Raw genomic sequence first — 21,216 nt, 5'->3', positions numbered from 1 at the left:
ACAAGAGAAACAAATCCCAATTATCTATAATTACCGCAACCGATTCCTTCGATGTTCAAACTAATAAATAATCCCGCGTTCAAGCAACGAATACCTAAATAAATATGAAAATGAAAGATTCAATAACCTGGCCATTATTGGTGCAGTTATCACGAAAACGCAAACTCCAACCACGATTAGCCGAACCGATGGAAGAACTTGCTAAAAGGACAATCGAGTGGACGATTCTCTTCTTGCTTGCGATCCAATGCAAAATTATCGAGTTCCAGTCTACATGTTTTCTAACCAAGAGGAAGTCTCGAGGAAATTTCGTTGGGCGAAACAGGTCGATGTCAAACGGTCGAACGAAACCGTAACAAATAGACTGTTGCAGAGGCTCCAAGACTCGCCTCTAGCCGTCTACCCACGCATTCGTCGAGCATAACTCGCCTACCTGGCCTAACCCAAAAGCCACATAATTCGAACTTTTTTCTTGCCACGTTCGTATAATGATCGGTCGTGTGGCCAGCACTAATCTAAGGAAAGCAGAACCAGTTGTAGCTGGTCACTGAATTCCAAAGTAATCTATAGCTGGTGTATAGGCGTTTTCACTTGTCCGCCGCTATTAGGTAGATATCTCCGATGGAAAAACGAAGGAACAGCGATATCGAGGTTAAACGCGTGGTACAAAGTGTACAGGATGTTTCACGTAGGTTGGTATGGATGCAATACCGTGAGAAGGATATGGTAGTTGGAATATTTAGTAAATCGGAATTTTGGAGTTTTTAAACCGAGTAGAAAGATATAATTAATTTTAATTTTGTTATAATTTTTAATTGCCTTTGCGTAGGTATTTTCAATTCGTTCGTTATTAAGTTAGATTTCAGATGGAAAAAGAAGAACGAATGACGATATTAAGAGTGTTTCAGATGGTTAAACGATTGATGATGGATCTTTTTACAAATAAAATTAGATACGATACGATGGGAATTATGATAAATATATTCTTCGTCATTTTCTTTCCAATATTTCAAGAAGCTGTTTCCTATACTTTATATCTCCTTTCCTCTGTCGAATCATTCCAAATAAAACATCCTGTGCAACATTTAGGTCAAGGCAGTAGCATTTATCGAAACATTCTTAAATAATTTGCCGAAAGAAATCATAATCATCTAGGGATTTATTTGTGTTATTGTAAAATCGGTGAGATAAATAGGCTAACAATTTTGCGCGATATTTTATTATGATATATTCGTTGATCTTTATCGACTCGATCGTGCTGTTGTTTTGTTTCATTTCTTCGTCCTTTGACAACATCCAGCGATTACATGTTTATCACGTACTTACTATTTTCATCAGACGTGTTTATATAAGCACATGGCCCGTATAAGCGTATGAAGTTAGACGACGAGAAAATATAATAATTTGACAACAAAGATTCTACATTTTGCGCTGATTTTATTATTAAAAGTAAATGTCCTATGTTATCGTTCTACGAATATCTGAGAGTTATTTAAAATGAGTTTACAATTAAAACTAGAATAATCAGTCTCTAGTATGTATCTCTATTATGATTAAAATTATACGGTACGAGAATAAAATGGATATACGCAATAATATTTTAATCTCGATAAAAGTCAACGTTAATTATAACTAGGTACGATATTTACGTGGTAATTGTCAAATTACTATTTAAATTATTATTCAGCCAGCATTCGTCGGTACCTAAATCTAACGAAACAAATGTATATATACGAAAACGGATAAAACGAATTTAATATCTCAAGCTGAAATAATTTAAACGACAATGGCTAATAGCGCAGCTATAACTTTCTATCGTGCACGCGAATAGACCAAGGAGCAAAGAAACGAGCGCAAATTACGAAGAAGGAAACGGCGTATTGATTCAAATAAGCTTTCCATTTGAGGAGCTAGAGATTTTTTTCCGTTTTTATTAACAAAATTGTAGGCGATTTTCTTAATTCCCGTGGTCGGTCGCGGTATTAGACAGTCGATTCGCGTGGTCAAGGAACGTAGAACGCTACGGGGCACTCTCGGATTTCGTCGTTCGAGGAACGAGCTTTCTCTTCCATCAATTCAGCTCCGCCATTCTTGCGCGACTTCTAGCTCGCGAATTTTACTGCACGCGTTTTATGTTCTAGCGACGAACCGGTAGTTCCTGTTCAGGACGAAAATGGTGGCTACATTGTTCTCTTATAAGGAAGAAATCCGCGAGGAAGGCTATTTTTTATAATTAGGAGAGATTTAAACATCTGGCTCGATAGGAACTTCGACTGATAGCGAAGCGAAAGGCTAGTTTAATGGGAAAGGTTTAGTTTGCTCGTTTGGGAATATAACGTAACATTATGAATACTCTTTTCCTATTTACACAGAATTATATTTTTTAATGGATCTTCGACGAACTAATTACAGACAGAACGAAGATTTTGGTAGGAATTGAAGATCTGTCAACGGAAGATTGAAACGTTAATTCAAAGTATTTCTACCACTGTCCTAATTTTTGCACTCGTTTCCTTGAGTCTTCCCTAGCGCTTAGTTTTATTCACTTTGATGCTTTGTAAACAAGTTCCACCAATCAGATTCCAAATTTCACGCTTCTCGAAATTCCTGCATCGTAAAATTTTACAGCGAAGATCAAAAAATTGATAAAACTAACGCACGATTGTCTATTCATCATTTTGCAACAGCTTTTGCAAATATCTGTCGCGTGCTTCTTCGGTACGTTTTCTTTCGGTACGATTACTTTCCACGCGTACAAGATAATCCGATCGATCGTTTCCTTGATAATCTGTATCGATTATATCGTGTCCTGTACGAGGCCACGAATTATCTCGATACTTACGTACAAGGATACGCTATCGTCAGGTGTAGATTTAAGGATCGCAGTGCGATGTAAAGTTTTATTTGTAGCATTTTATGCCACGAATATTTTTCCAATGGTTTGAAATGAAAATTTCCGAATAAAAAATCGCCAGTCTTTGCGATCTTGCGGCGCAACCGAGGCGAAAATGAAAAACGTAGCATTACGGGAGATTTAATCTGCGATCCCGAGGCTTCCGTTTCCACATTTTACATAGCTGGAGTCGATGTATGCGACAGCTCACTGAGCAGAACGAAAATCGCGCGAGTTCTGCGCTGAAACGAATTCTAAGAGAAGAAATAAGAAGTAACATGCCGTTTCGAATGCTCAAACGCTCGGAATAGAACAAAATAAAACGTCAGAAAATGCGTATCTCGCATATCGTTCTTTCCATCCTCTATCAACTCGCGGTACCAATTATCCTCGTTTTGTCTTCCTCGATACATTGTAACCGAACACTGCACATGTTTATGCAAATTCGTATTTCAGATACGGAAACATTGCCATAGTCTTTGGAGTAATTTAATAATGAGTTGTCGTCTATTTTGTATATCACTTATTTATTTAAGAAGAAATGCAACAGAATGTTGTATATTCTCCTCATCCATTGCGTTACGTTTATCGTATTCGTTTCGCAAAATTTAATTTAATGTTATTTACAGAACTCTGAAACAAGTTTATCGTCAGGGAGCATATCGCGTAATTGCAACTAATCGATTCGATGAATCGTCTATTAATAGGTTAGGAATGTTTATGCGAATTCGTACTCACTTTCACAGACAAAATGGAAGAGATCAAACGTAAATAGAGATACGTTTCAGTCTCTAAACGTTGCAACAAACACATTACTCTGCGAAATTCTGTAGATTTTTATAATAATAATAATTTCTGCACCGATTTCAAACATTTCAAAATTATACTTCGAAGAAGACATCAAAGAAAGCAGTGCACTTAATCTTCCGATTCAACTAACGTTAGAATCATCCTTCTTCCTGCGTTCTTCTACCAACGTCCATCAAAACGAACCATATTGCGGTATATCGAGCTCAGGCTCGTTAGAAACTGTTTCTAATTAGCGTCTTTCTAACTCGACCAAGCCTAACCGTATTACTCGCAACATCCTCATCAGCAACCTAAGCAACATCGTTATATCTGTAATCCTAACTCTACTAAAAATTCATCAAGATTGGCAACAACTCTCAAACATTATGTATAAAAGGATAAATTGAAAGGAATGTCTCACGATGAAAGTCTCAAGGTTTCATTCCTCGAGCTACGGTCTCAAGGCTTCTTCGAAATTAAAAATTCATCGAAAGTGTCAACAACTGAAACTCATACTCCGAGAAAATAAATTCGAAGAAAGGTTTTACAAAGAAGATTCCAAGTTTCCGATATTAGAACCATTTTTTATTGCATTCACTTCAAATTGTCAGTAATTTTCAAACATTGTATCTCTATAAAATAAGTTCAAAGCAGTCTCGAGAGAGAAGGGTTGCGTGCTTCGAAGCACAGTCTTAAGGGTTTCTTAAATTTATCAAAAATCTTACTACAAACTTTCCAAAAATTCGTAAAAAGTGTCGACAACTCTCAAACTCGCGCGTCAAAGAATAAACCCAAAGCAGTCTCGCGACGAAAGTTTCGAGATTCCATGCTTCCAACCACAGCCTTAAAACATTCTTAAATTTCCCGTAAAATTTACCGAAAATATTCCAAAAATTCGCCAAAAGCGTCAACAGCTTTGAAACCCACGCACCGAGAGGTGAATTCGATGTAAAGTCTGGCGACGAAAACACGAAGGTTGGATCCTTCGGACGAGAGTCTCAAGGTTTCCTCAAATTTCCTGCAGTTCCCTCGTAAACTTACTTTGTTTGTTGCTCTCCTACGTTCCACGCCGCAATCCCTGTCCTGGGTACATGTACACGGCACAGAAGGTCTCCGCGCGAGTCGACGACAATTCACTGCACAAAACCGAGCCTCGAGTCCACGCTTGAAACAACGAACAGAAAACACAGTTGAATCGTTGCAAAATCCTCTTTAAAATTCTCGACGGCCACAGTTTCGACGCGAATGGCAGAACGTCGATGGAAAAATCGATCTGGAATCGGTCCTCGTGAAAAAGTCTCGGATAAAAAAATGACAAAGGGGAGACGAACGAAGAGCAGTTGGATTCAGGGTCACGGAGCTCTTTCCCTCCGGCCCACCGGTTCGAAACTGAGGAACCCGGTTCTCTCTCTCTCCAGGTGAACGGCGCGAGTCACCTGAGTAAGAGGCTTCTCTCCTCGGGAAGACACGCCGATAGGTTGAACGAGGCGAGGGAGAGAGAGAAAAGGAAGCAAACGTGAACGTAGGCGAGCTGGAAAGGCGGAGGAGAAGCAGACTCGGCTTGACTCGTGGCGTCAACGGAGAAGGCCGAGCGAGACTCAGCTCCTTGTTTGTTTATCGACGATAGAATTGCACAGGGTTGAGTCTCAGATCTGTTTCCATGCGTTTCTAGTATACGGGAAATGATCGGTTTACGCAAAAACAATTGCACAGCGCGGTTGCACTTTGCACCGCTGCACCTATGAAAAAGTTGTACGGCATAACGATAGAGCGTGTTAGGCGGTGCAACATTTTCTTCTATCATTTTTTTCTAACTTTGCTGGCAACGCAATTGTAATACCAGTTGCCAGAAGCAGCCTGTATGGTGGATCTTTTCGTAGAAGAAAAACGATCTAGGAATAATAATTCGAGGATATCGGAGAAGGTCTACGTCGAGGATAGTTTGCAATTGCCAATAAAATTGTCAACTCTCTGATCGGTTCCCGTGCGTTTCGAGTTTCGAGCGTACGAGGAATCAGTTCGTGCAACAAGAAATTCTATCGTTCCAATTAGAAAAGAAATCAGAGAAGAAGAAACTGCACCTCGCAAACCACAGCAACTACATCTGTGGAAACGGTCGTGCAAAAGTTTCAACGAGTGGCTAGTAGATGCGACCAGTATGGAAGATCGTAAAAAATTGTTTTCCCGATAGTTTTTTCATTGGTCTTCCATATTTATTATTCCCACTCTTGCACTCAGATGCACTTTCTTATTCACGTTGCATCTTGTTCGTTGACGCGTTTTCTTCGTAACATTTTCTCCCCTCGCTTCCATAAAGTTGCTATATAACGTAATAAGACACGGGTATGAGACATCTGACGAGATACAAACTTCGTGTCTCATTAACAAAACGCTATTCTCTTATTCGGTAGGTACACGAGCTCGCTCGTTCACAAAATATGACTTACCACGGTGCAAACCATCAAACTCTATCGACGATCAACGACCTATTCTATATTCGATAGCGTCGAAAAATCATTTGGTTCCTTGGTTGGAGACATCGACGCTCGCATAAGAAAGGTGGTTCAGTGACTCCGACGCGTGGTCGCGTTATTGACATTCTCCGTCCACGTTTATACATAAGCAGCTACTTTATAATTCGCGTCTCCTATTCGCATTCCAACGTCAACGATTCGTATCTTATAATTTGTAACGTGTATTTCGTTTCTGTCAAGAAAGTGATGCAACATTACCGATCACCGCATGAACTTACGTATCACCGAATCTACTGTGTCGCTGCTTGGTGCTCCAATTTGGAGTTTCATTGTACTTGCTGCACTGTTTATGTTTCCCTCGTACCACGCACCTGATATTCGATACAGTCGGCGATCGTGACAGAGTGAAAACTGCGGACACATCATTTCCGTGATACGGTTTCGTGGTAGAATCGCGATCGTCGTTGCACGTAGTCACGAACGACGTCATAAATAGCCGGAGGCGAGCGGCTCGTGTGCAACTTTAACCCGACCGATTAATTTCTGGCCTAACAGGATACCTAGCCGGTCACTTGAAATACCGAGATCGCGATATATACACGTAGCATCCGCCAGGACTAATTGCATAACGGGCAGCCGATTTTTTAACGCTCGATAAACGATGTATAGGAATACGTAAGTACACTCCTCTGCACAAATTGCTACGTGTTTCGTGGTCTTCGAGAAGTTTTATTACGCCTTTACAAAGAGAGGGTATTTTTGTAAAAATAAGTCTTTGCTGAATCTTGTACTAGGATAATTTTTTAAATATCCGAGTGTCGTTTGGAGAAAACCGAATTGTCTTATTCGCTTTAGTAACGTTTTTAACAAGTTTCCTTTATGACCACTGACCACTGAGTGAGCAACGACTAGCGCCAAATTTGTAAGAAAATATAGCAAGAAGTATAAAGATTAGAAAATACTTGTACAGGCTTCTACGAATTAATTTGCATTACGATATTACACGTAAAAAATATGATTCTCTCCGTGGAATGGAATAAAGTAGCAACGAAAATATGTCGCTTGATATCACTGGTATGACAGAAAATAGTATATTTGCAGGAGTGATTGGCGAAACATCATTAAGATCGCGATAACTTAATTTTCAGAATTGATTTCGTGGCTATAACGCGAGAGTTCGTTCTACCGGTAACTCCATTAAGTGTCCAACGATTTGACCGTGGTTGTACACGTGGATTTCAACTAAGAATTCAACGTAGGTATTTAACCCTTTCTCTGGTAAGGTCGCGCGTTGTCCCAGTTAGATTGTTACCGTTGTATTTTAGGCGGACGAATATGCGAAACGGTATGGAAGGATTATGGCGTGGATCGACCGACTTAATTGAGATCGAGGTAAACTGGTTGAATCAGGAAAAGGGATTGGTTATGAGGAGGGTTATTTGCGGAATTGTTACTGGATCGTTATTTTTGGAGAAGTTGGTAATCGAGGTTTCTTCCTAAATCGAGGAAGCAGAAAGAAAGGATTCTTTTACAAAATATTCTGAAAAATAAATATCGCAATTGGATTAAAAATACAATTTCGAGTAAGATTTTTATATTTAACTGGTTCGTTTTCAGAAGACCAAACGATCAAATAACGTAACGAACTGGTCTAGCAAATATAACGCAATTGTATTCGAGGAGAATCGTTTGCTGCTCTGTTGTATAATAATGCTCAAATGACTTCGTGCAGGTTTATTTTAAGCTCAAAGTGATATCCGCAATAAAATTAAACGTCGAACGTTGAATTAATTCCAGTTTAAATTCTCCACGTAGCAAAAAGCGCATATTAATCGATTAATTTGTTTCTTTTCCTACAACTAAAAAGTCGCAAAACGCGAATATTTATGCTAATAAGAAGAGAATAAGTTTTGAGAAATAACAACGCAAAATCCCGCACAAATTCAATCACGATAGAAATTTCGATAAAGCTTTTCCAAAAACAAGAAATGAAGGAAAGAATTTTCTAAATAAACCAGTCTGTTCTATCAAACTCTACTAAATAAAAATTCCAGCTGTGACAATAACGAATCAAATAAACCACTATCAAATTCCAATAAAAATACTGCGTTGAAATTATGTAAAAAATACGCTTTACGTTTTTAACGTGTACTAATTACAAAAATACAGGTATCTTTATAAATAAACGATATAAAAAGATCTGATTTCATTCTGCGCGTCTCAAACGATCTCTCACAGCCACGTGAACCAATTGCAACGAATGTAACACTTTTTTCCCAAGCATTGTATTACGTAAGAGAAATGTATTATGGCGCGCTCGCGTGGTCAGTCGTCCGCGACCGGAGCGCGATCATTTTCAAGTTTCAATTAACTCCACTGTGCCAGTCGATTACTGGATGCGGATACTGGGTTCGGAAAGTCGAACATGTCGGACAATTTCGCGACAGAACGGCGAACGCGATAGAGGAGCTCCGTTACTGTTTTATCGGGTCTGTTGCACTCCGGAGGCGTTCAACCCGGCAGCTCGTTGCACGCACGCGAATCACCGTGTCCTGCCGTTTATAAATAAAACGGAACCATCGTTCTTAGGCTGCCTAGCAAGCCAGAAAAATCCGGCGAAGCAAATTGGCCGACTGATGTCACGGTTCTTCGCCTTTCGCGGATCCCAGTTCTCATCTGGGATCACGAGATTATTGGAAAACAGAGAAACCTTATGGGGATTAAGCCATAATATGGGATGATATGGGGCAAAGTTATGAGACGCTTTATATACGAGTGTTTGAATATTTCGTATATTTTGAAGAGAAAATGTGTACTTTGTATGGGTACTTATAGGTACCACGTTACGCGTGTACGTACTTTGACTCTGATCTTCAAACCTAAATTCCCTAGGTAGATTTATCCTGATTTTTCACAATTACGGACCAACGAAAGTTTAGATGTAACTAGTGCAAGTTGTTCCAAGGTCGGTAGTAAAAGACGACTAAAAATTTGTTAATAAAAACAAAGCAAACAAAACAAACAAGAAGCTAATAATACGATCGATAGCAGCCGAGAAAAAACACGTACACAACGGTGGTACGGCAAGATTTTCATTTCCCCAGAAGCCTGTGCACGCTGTACGCTAAAAACCTGGCTGGTCTCGCACCGGTGCTCTCGTTCGACCACCAAAGGCTCTCGAACGTGCGTCGATTACGCACTTTCCCAACTTTCTTCCAACGACATGAACAGCGCAGCTGCGAATCCGAACTGGTCAACGAGCAAAAGAAACACAAGGAGCCTTGTAAATCATTCTTTTCTTCTCTAGCCCACGCATTCCGATATACTCGCTACGAATTATTCGAACAGCCACTCTAAACGATTTCCTGGCTATTCACGACCTAGGATTACGTATATTCAAGGAGAATTCATCGTAACGATTCATGAACGGAACCTTGATTGTCGGCTAGGACGTCCAGTCGAACGTTCATCGCGTCATCTCGCGGTAGATTTAAATAAAAACCCGTGACTCATGTGTTCTGCCATTCTTCGAGACTCGGGCGTCATCTCGAAGACATCCGGCACCGAGTGGACGAGGAGACAGGCAGTTCCTCGAGATCATCGAAATACAGAGTGTCGCGGTATAATCGGCAACGAGGTGATTCTACGCGAAAGAGATTAATCGCGTTAGTTTATCTATTTTGACGGAAAAATATTTTCTGTTTACTCGTAGATTTTTTTATCTTTTTTCCCTCAAGCTTAAATTAGTTGGATCAAAGCCAGTAGTTTCGACCGAACAGTATTTTCTATTTACTCGTTTTCTTAGTTCTCTTTCTTCCAAAGTTTAGATTCGTTTCAGTCGCCTCGATGAAACATCGTTTCCTGTTCTATCGTTTTCTTTCGTTTTCTTTTGTTACTTGAAAGCCTGTGAGATTTTTGATGGAAAAATATTTGTTATGTTTCTTTGCATTTTCCTTGTTGCGTTTTAACGTGGTACGATAAAAGAGATAAAAATGATATGGTAGAAAAATTTGTTCGATGTATTTTATTTACTTTTCTATTTATTCCGATGATTTGCTTCTTTTTGTTTGAATTCATCCTCGATTTATTCCAGCACGTTTTTACTCTGACTTGTTATTTACATTTTCTAATCTTTTTTTTTTTTTTACAAGATTATCGTAGTAAGTAGTTGATTGTTTAATTGCATTGCATTCTTCTCTCCTTTACGCTACGTTTCCTATTGATTCATCGACTTTCTCCAATTGTATCTTCGATAGCCATAGAAGACGTGGTATCCTTTGAAAGAAGCGGCTTTGAAAAGCGAAAGAAAAAATGCAAATTTCACATTTAAAAAATAGAACTGTAACGCCAAAGATCGTATCGACCAGGTACATATAAAAAATAACAAATTTCCCTGTCACACTGTTCGAGATTCTATTTATGACAACGTGAAATAGGCATTCAAAGCGATTAGAATGCTCGATAGCCGACAGAATAGAATTTTTCAAAGTAAAAACTGCCCGAGAAATTGCAGCTGCAGAATGCTTATGGTAATTGGAAAAAGCTGTTTACCTTCTCGGCGATTTCTGTCCAGACGAATCTCGTTACACTTTCTAAATCATCGAGCCTTGTTTCGCCACGAGACACGAAGCAATTCCAATGAATTACGAATTTCGACAGACATTATCCAATAATTCGCTTCTTCGAAAGCGTTACCCACGGTTTATCGTTCTCAATCGATTTCGTGTGAATAATCGTCGCTAATTCGATTTTCCGTCCACAGAATGGAAAGTCGCTAGAAAATGGATTTACCTCCGACATCGCTACATTACGATGTATCGAAATGCTGAAATATCTTCGTTTAAATAAATGGCAAATATAATACCAGACTTGAAAAGGTCACGTAATTTGAGCCGACTATGTTACGAATCATCTTTGCCGAAATTTCCTTTTTTTTTTTTTTTCATTTCTTCAGAATCTACGATCAGAACGATCTACTCCTTCATCGAAATTAACACATTTCTTAATTCCGTTTCTGCCATGGTTTTCATAAATAGCAGTTGACGTGAAATATATCTAGCGCTGAACTTTTGTTGTGAAACTCTTAAAACGGTTTCAAATAGATGAAATGAAATGATTAAAATCAACGGATAGTAATTCACAGATTGAAAAAGTTCCCAAGTTTTATTTATACACGAATTTTGGCATCGTTCTATTCAGCAAGACACAAACGGTAGAAAATTACTAATTGGAAGATGAAATCGATATTGCAAAGTATTTTCTACGTCAAATATACGTAAAGGCTGTACACTTGTAAAATTTCAATTTCGACGCACGTCACAGTTTCGTAGAAATATATCGAGTCCGTCTCTAATCGTCTCGAGTGCAGAAAAACGTCATAATAGTTGGTTTCTTTCGTCGGTGTCCGACAACGATCGAAGACTAGCCTTTTTAGCCTCGATGGTCGATCAAAAGACGACTGCGTGGTAAGATCACTTAACGCGCCTTCGGACGAGGAAAAAGTTTTTACGCCTCCTTGACGAACATCGTCTGTCTCGTCTATTCGCAGCGCAAGCTTTTCTTCTTGGTAATTGTCTTTCATTACGAAGCATTAATAATTCATCGCCGCGCCTCGCGATATATGTATGTATTAGGCGCGGCCAGAAGTCTTAACTAGTCGCAATCAGTAATTTTTCGGGACATTGACCTGTCCAAGGCGCTTCTTCGATCGTGATACGCGGCTAAATCAAACTCTGGTTAATGCTCCACATTGCTCTCGTGTCAGTACGCGAAAAAGATTTCAAATATTTTTAAAAACGTGTTCGAGCGAAATTGAAACGAGAAATTATAATGATTCGGTCACATTTCGTTCGAGTTAATATCATATAATGTATAGAAATATAGAATCTGAGTGAAAATTACGAAACAAGAATTCGATAATGTAAATTGATAGAACAAAATTACATATAAAATTGCCAATGCGCCAGAAAATTAAGATATTCCCAGTAAAGCGTCGTCGGTGAAACGAACATTATAATCGTAATTTATTCGCTGATTTAATATTTTACAATTATATAATATATAATTATATATAATTTAGAATCAAGAGGAATATAAACCCGACGAAACGAGAGCCAAACTTCGAATTCGTTGAATGAAATTCGTTCATCGAACGACCAGCGAGGTATCGCGATTTTCCTTTTCATAGAATGCCGATTATGTTTAGACTCGTTTTCAAATTAGCATTTAAATAGCCTGCTTTAAAATTCCGACTTCTTTTTACGACAAATCATCTTTCGAGGAGATGATTCGTATTAATCATTGGCGCAGCGATGTCGAAAGACCGATACGTCCTCGAGATTACGTTGGAAATATCGTGGCTTACGAAAGCTGGCGATACAGACGATACTAAAGTTTCTGTTTAAATATCACGTGTAAGTAGTTCGCAGAAAACACCGTTTCGCGGAAATGCCACGACGGCCCTCGTGGCCACGATGACGTCTGTTTGGTCCACTTCCTTCGTGTTGCCGAGTCGCGACCGAGATGATCTTGAGACGAGATTCCGTTTAGCGATTTGTCCGGGTTCACCACCGTTATTAAATTCCTTAGATTCGCCTCAGACTTTTCGAAATGACCGTGTGCCATCTGGAAGCAACGAAATCGCCTTGGAATTGCCTTTTGATGGCTTCTTTAAATTTAAATAGAGGATCGTCGAGTCACTGGCACGTGAATGCGTGGCTAGGCTGGGTGTGAGTGAAAATTAATCGTCCGCATAATTGAATATTGCTTATGGGGGGAAATATTATACGCGGAAACGTTTAATATAGAAATAGCAACTTGCGCAAGTATCGAAAGTAGAAATTTATGATGAAAAGTATTAAGAGCAGGAATACGAAGTAAGGAACATTGAAAATAAAAATAAGCGATAGGAAATAGAATAAGAAATATCAAAAATAAGTTTCTTGCATCCCTCCTCCATTAATTCTTCTTCTACGATATAAGTCTCGCCAAAGTGTAATTATCAATGAACTCGAGCGAATCAATGAGCCTATTGTGGATCTCGTCGGAATTTCTCCTAATGACCAGAAATTAGCACCTTTTCCATCTGTTCGGTACAGCAAAAATGGTTAATCGATCAAAATTAGAGAGATCGTAGCCAAAAAGAAACCATTTAAGTATAATCATCAACGATCTCGTACAGCAAACGATCTGGAGCAGCGGAGAGCTTTAGCTGAAAGAATTCCGCCGATGAGTCTTCTTCTAATGTCCGGAGAACGCGACTCTTTCTACGCATAATAATCGTGAATCTACCTAACTCTGGAAAATTATAGTAAAAACCAGGTTCGAGAGTAGACATTAGCGAATTCATGGTATAGATTAACGAGTGCAGAAGAAATTTATCACCAAATGCATTCCTTTAATAAATTCTCTCTCGATCAACTCGTATTAGTAGAATCTGCACGATCGTTTGTCAGGATTTATCAGGTTTTGAGAGATTTTTATAAAGAAAATTACTTATGAAGGTAAATGTTTAATTCATCAAGCTACTAATAATTATCCCTCCTTAATAAATTGTTCCGTGAACGTTAGAAGATGCGTCTTCTGTATATATGTTAATTGCCACTTTGCCTGGTTATCCAGTTAACTATGAGTGCAAGATATCATTATAATTAGATTATGGGTGTTTATGCAAATTCAGGTTCTTACGACGAACGTAATTAGAGAATGGTACTCGGGATAGAGATTTGTTTCGTCTCTGATAAATATTGTAACGAGTCATTTACTTTGAATATTTTAAATACTTTCACATACATTCTATACGTAATAAAATTAGTATGCTTTTTGTATATTTAAACTTTCCATAGATACACGAAGATTCGCGGTCTAATTACAAAAATGTATGTACGTTTAAAATTAAAAAAAGAAACTGAAAAGCGTTGATTATTAAAGCTACTCTATCTCCTGGGTTCTACTTATTTTTATTGAAGGATCCTCTACCGGAGTTTCTAAAATTCTCCGCTATATGGATATTGCGATAATGAAATGAAAATTCGTACTACTTTCGGATAGCTTGTCTTTCGTAATTATAGAAGTTGGAGGGAGCATCTAATTAACAAATAAAATACGAATAACGTAGCTTCTAATTCCCCCGATAAGCAAATAGAGCAATCTCGACTCTATCGGCGAACAAACTCCGCAAGAGTTTAACGTCTTAAACGTCTCTCAACGCCATCAAACTCGCTCAAACCAGATCGAACAGACGTTAAAAAAAAGTCTGGCTAAATAATTTCCATGGTTTCACTGAAATAGAGGAAGTCTTCCGCGGCTGATTTCTGTTATAGTTCGGCATTCCATGGTGGAACGAGGCGCACATGCGCCAGCATGTACGAGAGAATAAAGAGGTCGTCGTAAATGCCCTGACGTTAATTTGCCAGGAGTTTTGTAGGACACGGACTGAAGGCGAGACGAGGGAAGAGACAGCTGTTGAAGCCTTGCTCTCTCATACGAGTTCGTGGCATGCGATCAGCCAACGCGCGTTACACTACGACACGTATACGTGCAATACACCTGTACACGCCAGCCGGACAACGCGTTTCGAACGGTTTCTCGCACCGGGTCGACGTCCTGCCAAAACTGCCTAATCGTGTCGCTTGACCATGAGGTGACGTGTCGCCACGAATTCGTGAGTGACTCTATCGAGAGAACAGGATAGCTTTGTGCTTCGGGCTGTCCGAATTTTTTGGAGGTTTCGTATATCATCGAGGAATTACATTGGATTAAGTTGAGTTTGAATAAAATTTCTTGGGCAGATGAAGGATTTGCATTGGTAAAAGGGATAAAAGGTCGAAGTTCTGTTAGAAAAATGGGATTGAGTCGAGCTAAGTGGAGTGTGAGTAGAATTTTTGCAAGGCTGAGAATTTTGTCTGGTGGAAGGACGGTTGTGACGGGTTTGAGAACGATCGAAGGAGAAGCATTCTTCGTTTCGATCGAAATTTTATTAGGAAATTAGAATTCTATTAGCATCGTATTGGATGGGTGTTTTGCTTCCTTGCAATTTCTATTAATTGCCGACACAGGACTAAGACCAGACTTACCAAACGAAGAAAACTAACGATCGACGAATCACACATCCGCCACGCAGGAACGAAGGAAGCATACGGAATGACGTCAGCCTGTTGACCGCTTTCAAAAGACGCGGATAATCGTTGTAATTTGAAAGCTAACTCGCGTAGACTAGCTTGGAATGCGTGGTTTTTACTTTTCGCGAAAAGTGTGCCTTCGATCGGTTACGAATCGATTGCAATTGGAACGGAATGGTGGTAACCTTATGGCGGAAGGGAAATTCCGATTTAAGCGTGCAGCGTGAACCGCCGTGCGTACATAATGAAGTTTCAGCTTTTAATAACAGTGCATGGTAAGCGGTCATGCATTGCGTGTAAAGTTATCGGATTTCTAAGATTTGCTTTGTGCAAACGACTAGACGATTATCATATTTTCTCCTAATTCGACTGGAGAGCCGCCTTTGTTGTTTCTAATGGCACTGAAGTCTTCTTTACACGCTGACCTTGTTTTTTTTTAACGTCGTTTCTATACGAAGAAGTATTATATGCATAGATAACGTTTCAAGGATGGATTTATAAATTTGGAAGGGTAATCGTTTAATAAAATGTACTTTGCTGCGATTATTGGATTTACACCATCAATAGCGTGTGGAATATTTTTTTCATCATCAGTCTAATGAAACATGCAAACGTTTTACTATTCTCAACGATCAAGGTAATTTTTTGCGTTGGAATATTTTTCGAGGAACGAAGCTAATCTTTAATTTTTCAAAAGTCGCAATGCTATTTTTAACGCGTGAAATTTCCCTCGATATGCGCTATTATAGACTATACTGCGTGATTATATTCCTTTAAACCGTTGTACTATGACAACAACTATGACTATTACTTTCCCAACACCCGTTAGATTCGTTACTGTTTTATACATATATCATCATAGTTGTATGATTTGCCTGCCTTATTAACGGGAGAATTCATTTATCAAAGTTCAAGAAACTTTCGCGATAAAACCTACACAGTCACACAATTAATTAAGATATAATTATGTAGACTTCGTTAACAAATCGTTCCGTGATCATTGAAAAATATAATTTCTGCGAGTACTAATTGCACCTTCGCTTGCTTATCTACCTAAATCTAAGAGATCGTTATAACAGTATAGCAGACAAAAGCCGTTCAAGCTAAAAGTTCATAAAACTATCAATTATCAAAGTTGCTTTATCAAGGTTCCTTCGAATCGTAAAACCTACGTGCAACGAACGTATCCTTTAATTGCTGTAATTATTAAGAAGAAAACATCGATTATAATTTTATCGACAGATAAACCACATAACAGTTCTTCAAACTTCGCCAAGCATCGTCAAACTCAGCAAAATCCATAAACTGGTACTAACGTGTTATGTTAATAGCTTTTACATTTCTTTGTAACATACGTAACGTTAATATGATAATAACCGTCCATTTATTTCGTTCTCCTAAAAAAATCTAATTACCTTGTGCGACCGACATTACTCCGAAAAATAGCACGAAAAGAAAAGAAGTCGGAAATATCTGGATTCGTACGCAATGCCAAGCCGATACAAAAATTTAATTTCATTCGATTGAAATCCGAAATAGAGAAGAACCAATGTTGCTGTTAAAGAACAATACGAAAAAGAAGAATTCAAAGGTATCTAGGTTATGTATTTATATGCATACGAAAGTGAAGAATTCCAGGTTCGATCGTGCGGTCGCATCGGTTCGCGATCGTTTGTATTACGGTATAAGATGGAAGGCGCGCGTGCGCGCCGATAGTAGGTGACAATGACGATACCAAAAAGGTAGAGCATAAGTATGCAGAAGAGAGACAAACAGGGCCGATGGAGGCCGTATTCCGAGCGGCAGGAAGCTGCCAAGTGTAACGGTATCGGTGCCTGACTGCTCGCAGCCGAGCATCGCTGCCTTCACGCGTCTTCAACGATTTCACGTGCTCGATGAATATAGGTAAGCCAGCTTTTCACGTGGACGGCATTTTTCGTCGATCGCAGACACCGTTTTCCATCGTTTCGTCGTTGCAAGATTATCCATCCACACGATCATGTGGAACGTATCAAATCGAGACAAATAAATATATATATTTGAAATTTGATCGCAGAAATTATTTTATTACGCGTTATTTTCTAGCGAGGCTACTTTTTATAAGGCTTTTATTAATAATTTATACGAAATTTAATTAATACGTTTCATTAATACGAAAATGCAAGTACTTTTTGTAATCACTGTATATCATCGGCTAAAGTCCAGAACGATTTTCCCAATTTTATCTACCTTCGTTCGCGAAAGCTCCCGTATATCGTGTAAGAACTTTTATGCAAAATGCATCTTTACGAACAGAATTAAAGAATATTAAGCAGAGGTTTATTTATTTATTTAATTACAAATGTTGCATGTAGCAGCGTACTTTGGATATTTTACATACATATAGTTTGTGCGTACGAATCCAATTTTCGCTGAGATATTAGGGAAGCTTATGACACAGAGAAATTATTTCGCCATATCCATAGTATCTGCGCTTCATTCTTATTACTGTTTTCATAAGAATCCTTGAAGATTGCAGAAACCATCGGCGTGTTTCTCAGTTTTCCATTATAAAAGTAACAGTAGAGGAATAAAAAGGTAAAGAAACTACTTCGCCATTACATACTTAGGAATCGATTTCTGTAAATTGCAAGAGTCATCGGTGCGTTCTTCAGTTTTCCATTACAACGAAAGACACGCAGGCTTAATCGTGGATTCCAAGTGAAAGCAGGTACCTGTTGATAAAAAATGCTCGTGTAAGGTACGATTAATCATCCGTGAATGTTGTTGCATCTTGTAACGCTGGTCATCTTCGCCGAATGCAAACATACCGAATTATGCGAACGTCTTTATCCGAGGAAGCCTACCCGAAGCATAATTTATAGCTTGTAGGTGTCTTTGAACAAATTTATGGAAATTTGTAAATTATTTGCATTCCTGTATCGAGGTAGAAGCGACATTCTGTTTTATTCGATTCTCAATTCTTCTCCGTTTCAATATATACTGTAATAAAGCCAATAAAGTTAGCTTCTCTATGTTATTTTTAAGATAAAAGTATCGTTTTGAATTATTATTTTTCATCTTTACTTCAAATAAAAGCTCGAGCCAATTTCTTACGAAAAATGAAGCCAAATATTTATAAAGTCTAAATTAATCTATTCACAATTATTCAATTGAGATTAGTTCAACAAGTTTCCAAATCACTTGCGCGATCCTAATTTATGCCTATTCTAGAATCTTCTTAACTTCTACTCCATCTTTGATTCGTAAAGATCACAGACTGGAAGATCGCTTTTCCAATCTTCGTAAACGAGCAACGATCCAGCAACTAACGTCCGAGTTAAATTATTCGAAAAGGAAACTTTCCTTCGGCCAGGCTCGTTGCTCAACAGCTTCCTTGCCTCGCTAATTCCTTGCAAGCGGTTTTTGTGACGAACACACGCGATTTCATTTTCTACGAGGATCCAGTGCTTCGTGCGAACGAGGGTTATTAAAATGCAACAATTTCCTCGTTCCCCGGTACAATTAACCGTATTCCGCGTATCAACTTGCGCCACTGGTATTACTATAATTTCTCTGGGATCCTTCTTTCGAGATCCTTCGAAACTGCTCATCCTTCGTAGCTAGAATTTTTTTGCTAATTTTTTTCATACGACTATGCCATTTCCACCTCTTCGATACGTGTTTTACGAGTAAGTGCATTAATCGCAGACAATTTCAGCGTTAGGAAAGAAACAGACAGACGATGAAGAATAACCAACAACTGTCGCGGCGATAAAACCAGACACGTTTCGATCGATCATCGATTATTTATCTTCGAGTTAATAGACTCCCTTGGAAACTCTTGGAAAAAAGACATTGGAACGCGTTCCTGTTGCATCGTGGCTATCCAACATTCTTTCTGTCAGATCTCGAAGCGAAGAGACGCGCGCCGGTTAAACACGGTTGCAGAAGGAAACGAAGCACCTTAGGCGGTGAAGCGAGCAGAGTCAACGGTACTTCTTGGAACTAAATTACACGTACTCATAGTACGCGCCGCGTTGATTACATAATCGGTATGAACGCCATCGGAAGAAAAGCTAAGCGGTGATCGTCGTTCCCTGACCACAAATATGGCTGACTCACAGTACGAACAATCGACGATCTACTTATTATTAGTCGGCCAATAAAATCGTTCTGGCGACTTACTAACATTAGAAAATCTTCTAATTTTTACTCGTTCGACATTCGTTGGTACACTGCGAATATTTATGCGTTTACGAAAATTTTAAAGACACAGGATCGCAAAGAGATACGTATAACACGTAAAAATACAAAAAGTATTGAGAATATTGTATTTGTTATAATATTTAGCGAGTGGACGAGTTAAACGTAACCCACATTGGCTCGAGCAAATATGAAAAATTAATTTCCTCGTAGATAGAAAAATAGCGGTGTTTCAAACATCAGGAACGCGAAACACCACCATAGACTTCATATAGTTCGACCATTTTTTGTCTCGTTCTTCTCCTTTTTATTCTTCGTTCTCCTTTCGTTCGCGCTTCTATTTTCCCCCCTTCTTTTTACCTCTCTTGCGCGCAATCGACGCTCAGGAAGCATGTAATGCAATTCCGAGATCACTGTACTCTCTGTTATTCCTCGAGCTGCAAGCTCCAACGATGGCTGAAACGCATCGGTTGAAACGTACATTTTAACCTACGATTTTAAACGATGTCGGGGCGAACAGCTTCCTTTTAATATATTTCTACGTTGTGGGAGTTTGTTTTCAAGCATGCGATGCCTGATGTTCATACGGGTATATGAGATTCACGGTTAGGCGCGTGTGGCGGAGAGGAGAACACGGGTGGAGGGTCGTTTTTAAGCATCCAACCGATTATTGTGGTTTTCTTCTACTTCCTCGTTCTCGTTGTTCCAGTTCCTTGTACTCTAAGGTGTCTTTTCTCAGATCGCTTCTCCGACCTTTTATACTTTTAATTTCTACTTTTCTCTCACACTAGTATCTTCCGGTTTTCTCGTCGTTGATAATATTTTTATTTATTTGGCTATCGTTACGAGTTGCTGCTATTATTTCTTAACGTTGTAGTTCTCTTCCCAATTCGTGCAACAATGTTTAAAATCTACGGATACGATGAATCGAGTTTCAAGCTTTGATATACCGTCGTTCGATTTTTCAACAAACAGTAAAAAGTTCCTACTTGTAGATTCTATCAAAAGACGACAGGTATCGCTTTTAACCGTTACTTTCTTATTACTTCATACATCTTACTGACATCCGTATACCGTTGTTGTAAATCGACTAAAGCGTATTTGATACTCGTTACGTGATTCACGCGACACTTACATGTGGTAGTACAATATGTGTATGTAATTATAGCAATATTCCAGGCCAATAACGTTGTGTATATATAGTTACAATTATATTTATCTGCATGATCAAAGACAGTTAATCGTTACCCTCTTTATGTGCTCTGACTTCTTCACCTTTTACGTACATGGGTCAGTAGTTGTAAAAGAGTTAAACAACTATGGTTACGGTGTCATACTGACGATGTAACGTCAGATCGCAGGAATCACGGTATGGATCACGTTCCTGACAACCGTACGAATTAGTCAGCCGTAGAATGTGAATGGACAAGCGTTTTCCGTCGTCGAAGGCACTTCGCCAGGGCGCAGTCGTTTGCCTTCAACGGCTGCGACCCCATTTGTGGCATTCCATACTCCCCTTCACACGTCCCATCCCCTCCTCGCTATAGCCAACCTTATTCGATACTTTTGTCTTCACGCAGCGCTGCCTTCTTCCTTTTTTTTAATTCTGCCTTTCTTCTTTCATCTCGACAGAACACGCTTGCGTAATTGTGACCAGGCTTCGAGTGCTCTACGATCGTTGGACGAGGAATCGGTGGATCATGGGACACATAGGACGCTGGTAAGAATTTTTTTACGATAGAAAATTGCTCGGTGA

The 21,216-nt window shown here is 39.0% G+C and overlaps 2 protein-coding genes across 5 annotated transcripts in view; one reads left to right on the top strand and one right to left on the bottom strand.

Moving 5' to 3' along the window:
* LOC122570406 (sushi, von Willebrand factor type A, EGF and pentraxin domain-containing protein 1) overlaps positions 1-6,487 on the bottom strand; it is a 52,524-nt gene extending 46,037 nt beyond the window's left edge. For 2 of the 4 annotated variants that reach the window (XM_043732671.1, XM_043732674.1), the window contains exon 1: positions 4,724-5,082. The gene's annotated coding sequence lies outside the window, so the exon portion shown is untranslated. Of the gene's footprint in view, positions 1-4,723; positions 5,083-6,129; positions 6,388-6,434 lie in introns of those variants that run through there. The other 2 variants (XM_043732673.1, XM_043732672.1) reach the window with 2 other exon arrangements.
* Positions 1-21,216, top strand: part of LOC122570409 (neutral ceramidase) — a 139,739-nt gene that overhangs the window by 54,024 nt on the left and 64,499 nt on the right. The window contains exon 2 of the mRNA XM_043732683.1: positions 21,093-21,180. The gene's annotated coding sequence lies outside the window, so the exon portion shown is untranslated. The remainder of the gene's footprint in view (positions 1-21,092; positions 21,181-21,216) is intronic.

The sequence above is a fragment of the Bombus pyrosoma genome, linkage group LG8 (genome assembly GCF_014825855.1).
Source record: "Bombus pyrosoma isolate SC7728 linkage group LG8, ASM1482585v1, whole genome shotgun sequence".
NCBI classification, from domain to species: Eukaryota; Metazoa; Arthropoda; class Insecta; order Hymenoptera; family Apidae; genus Bombus; species Bombus pyrosoma.
This window is presented reverse-complemented; position numbering and strand designations above follow the sequence as displayed.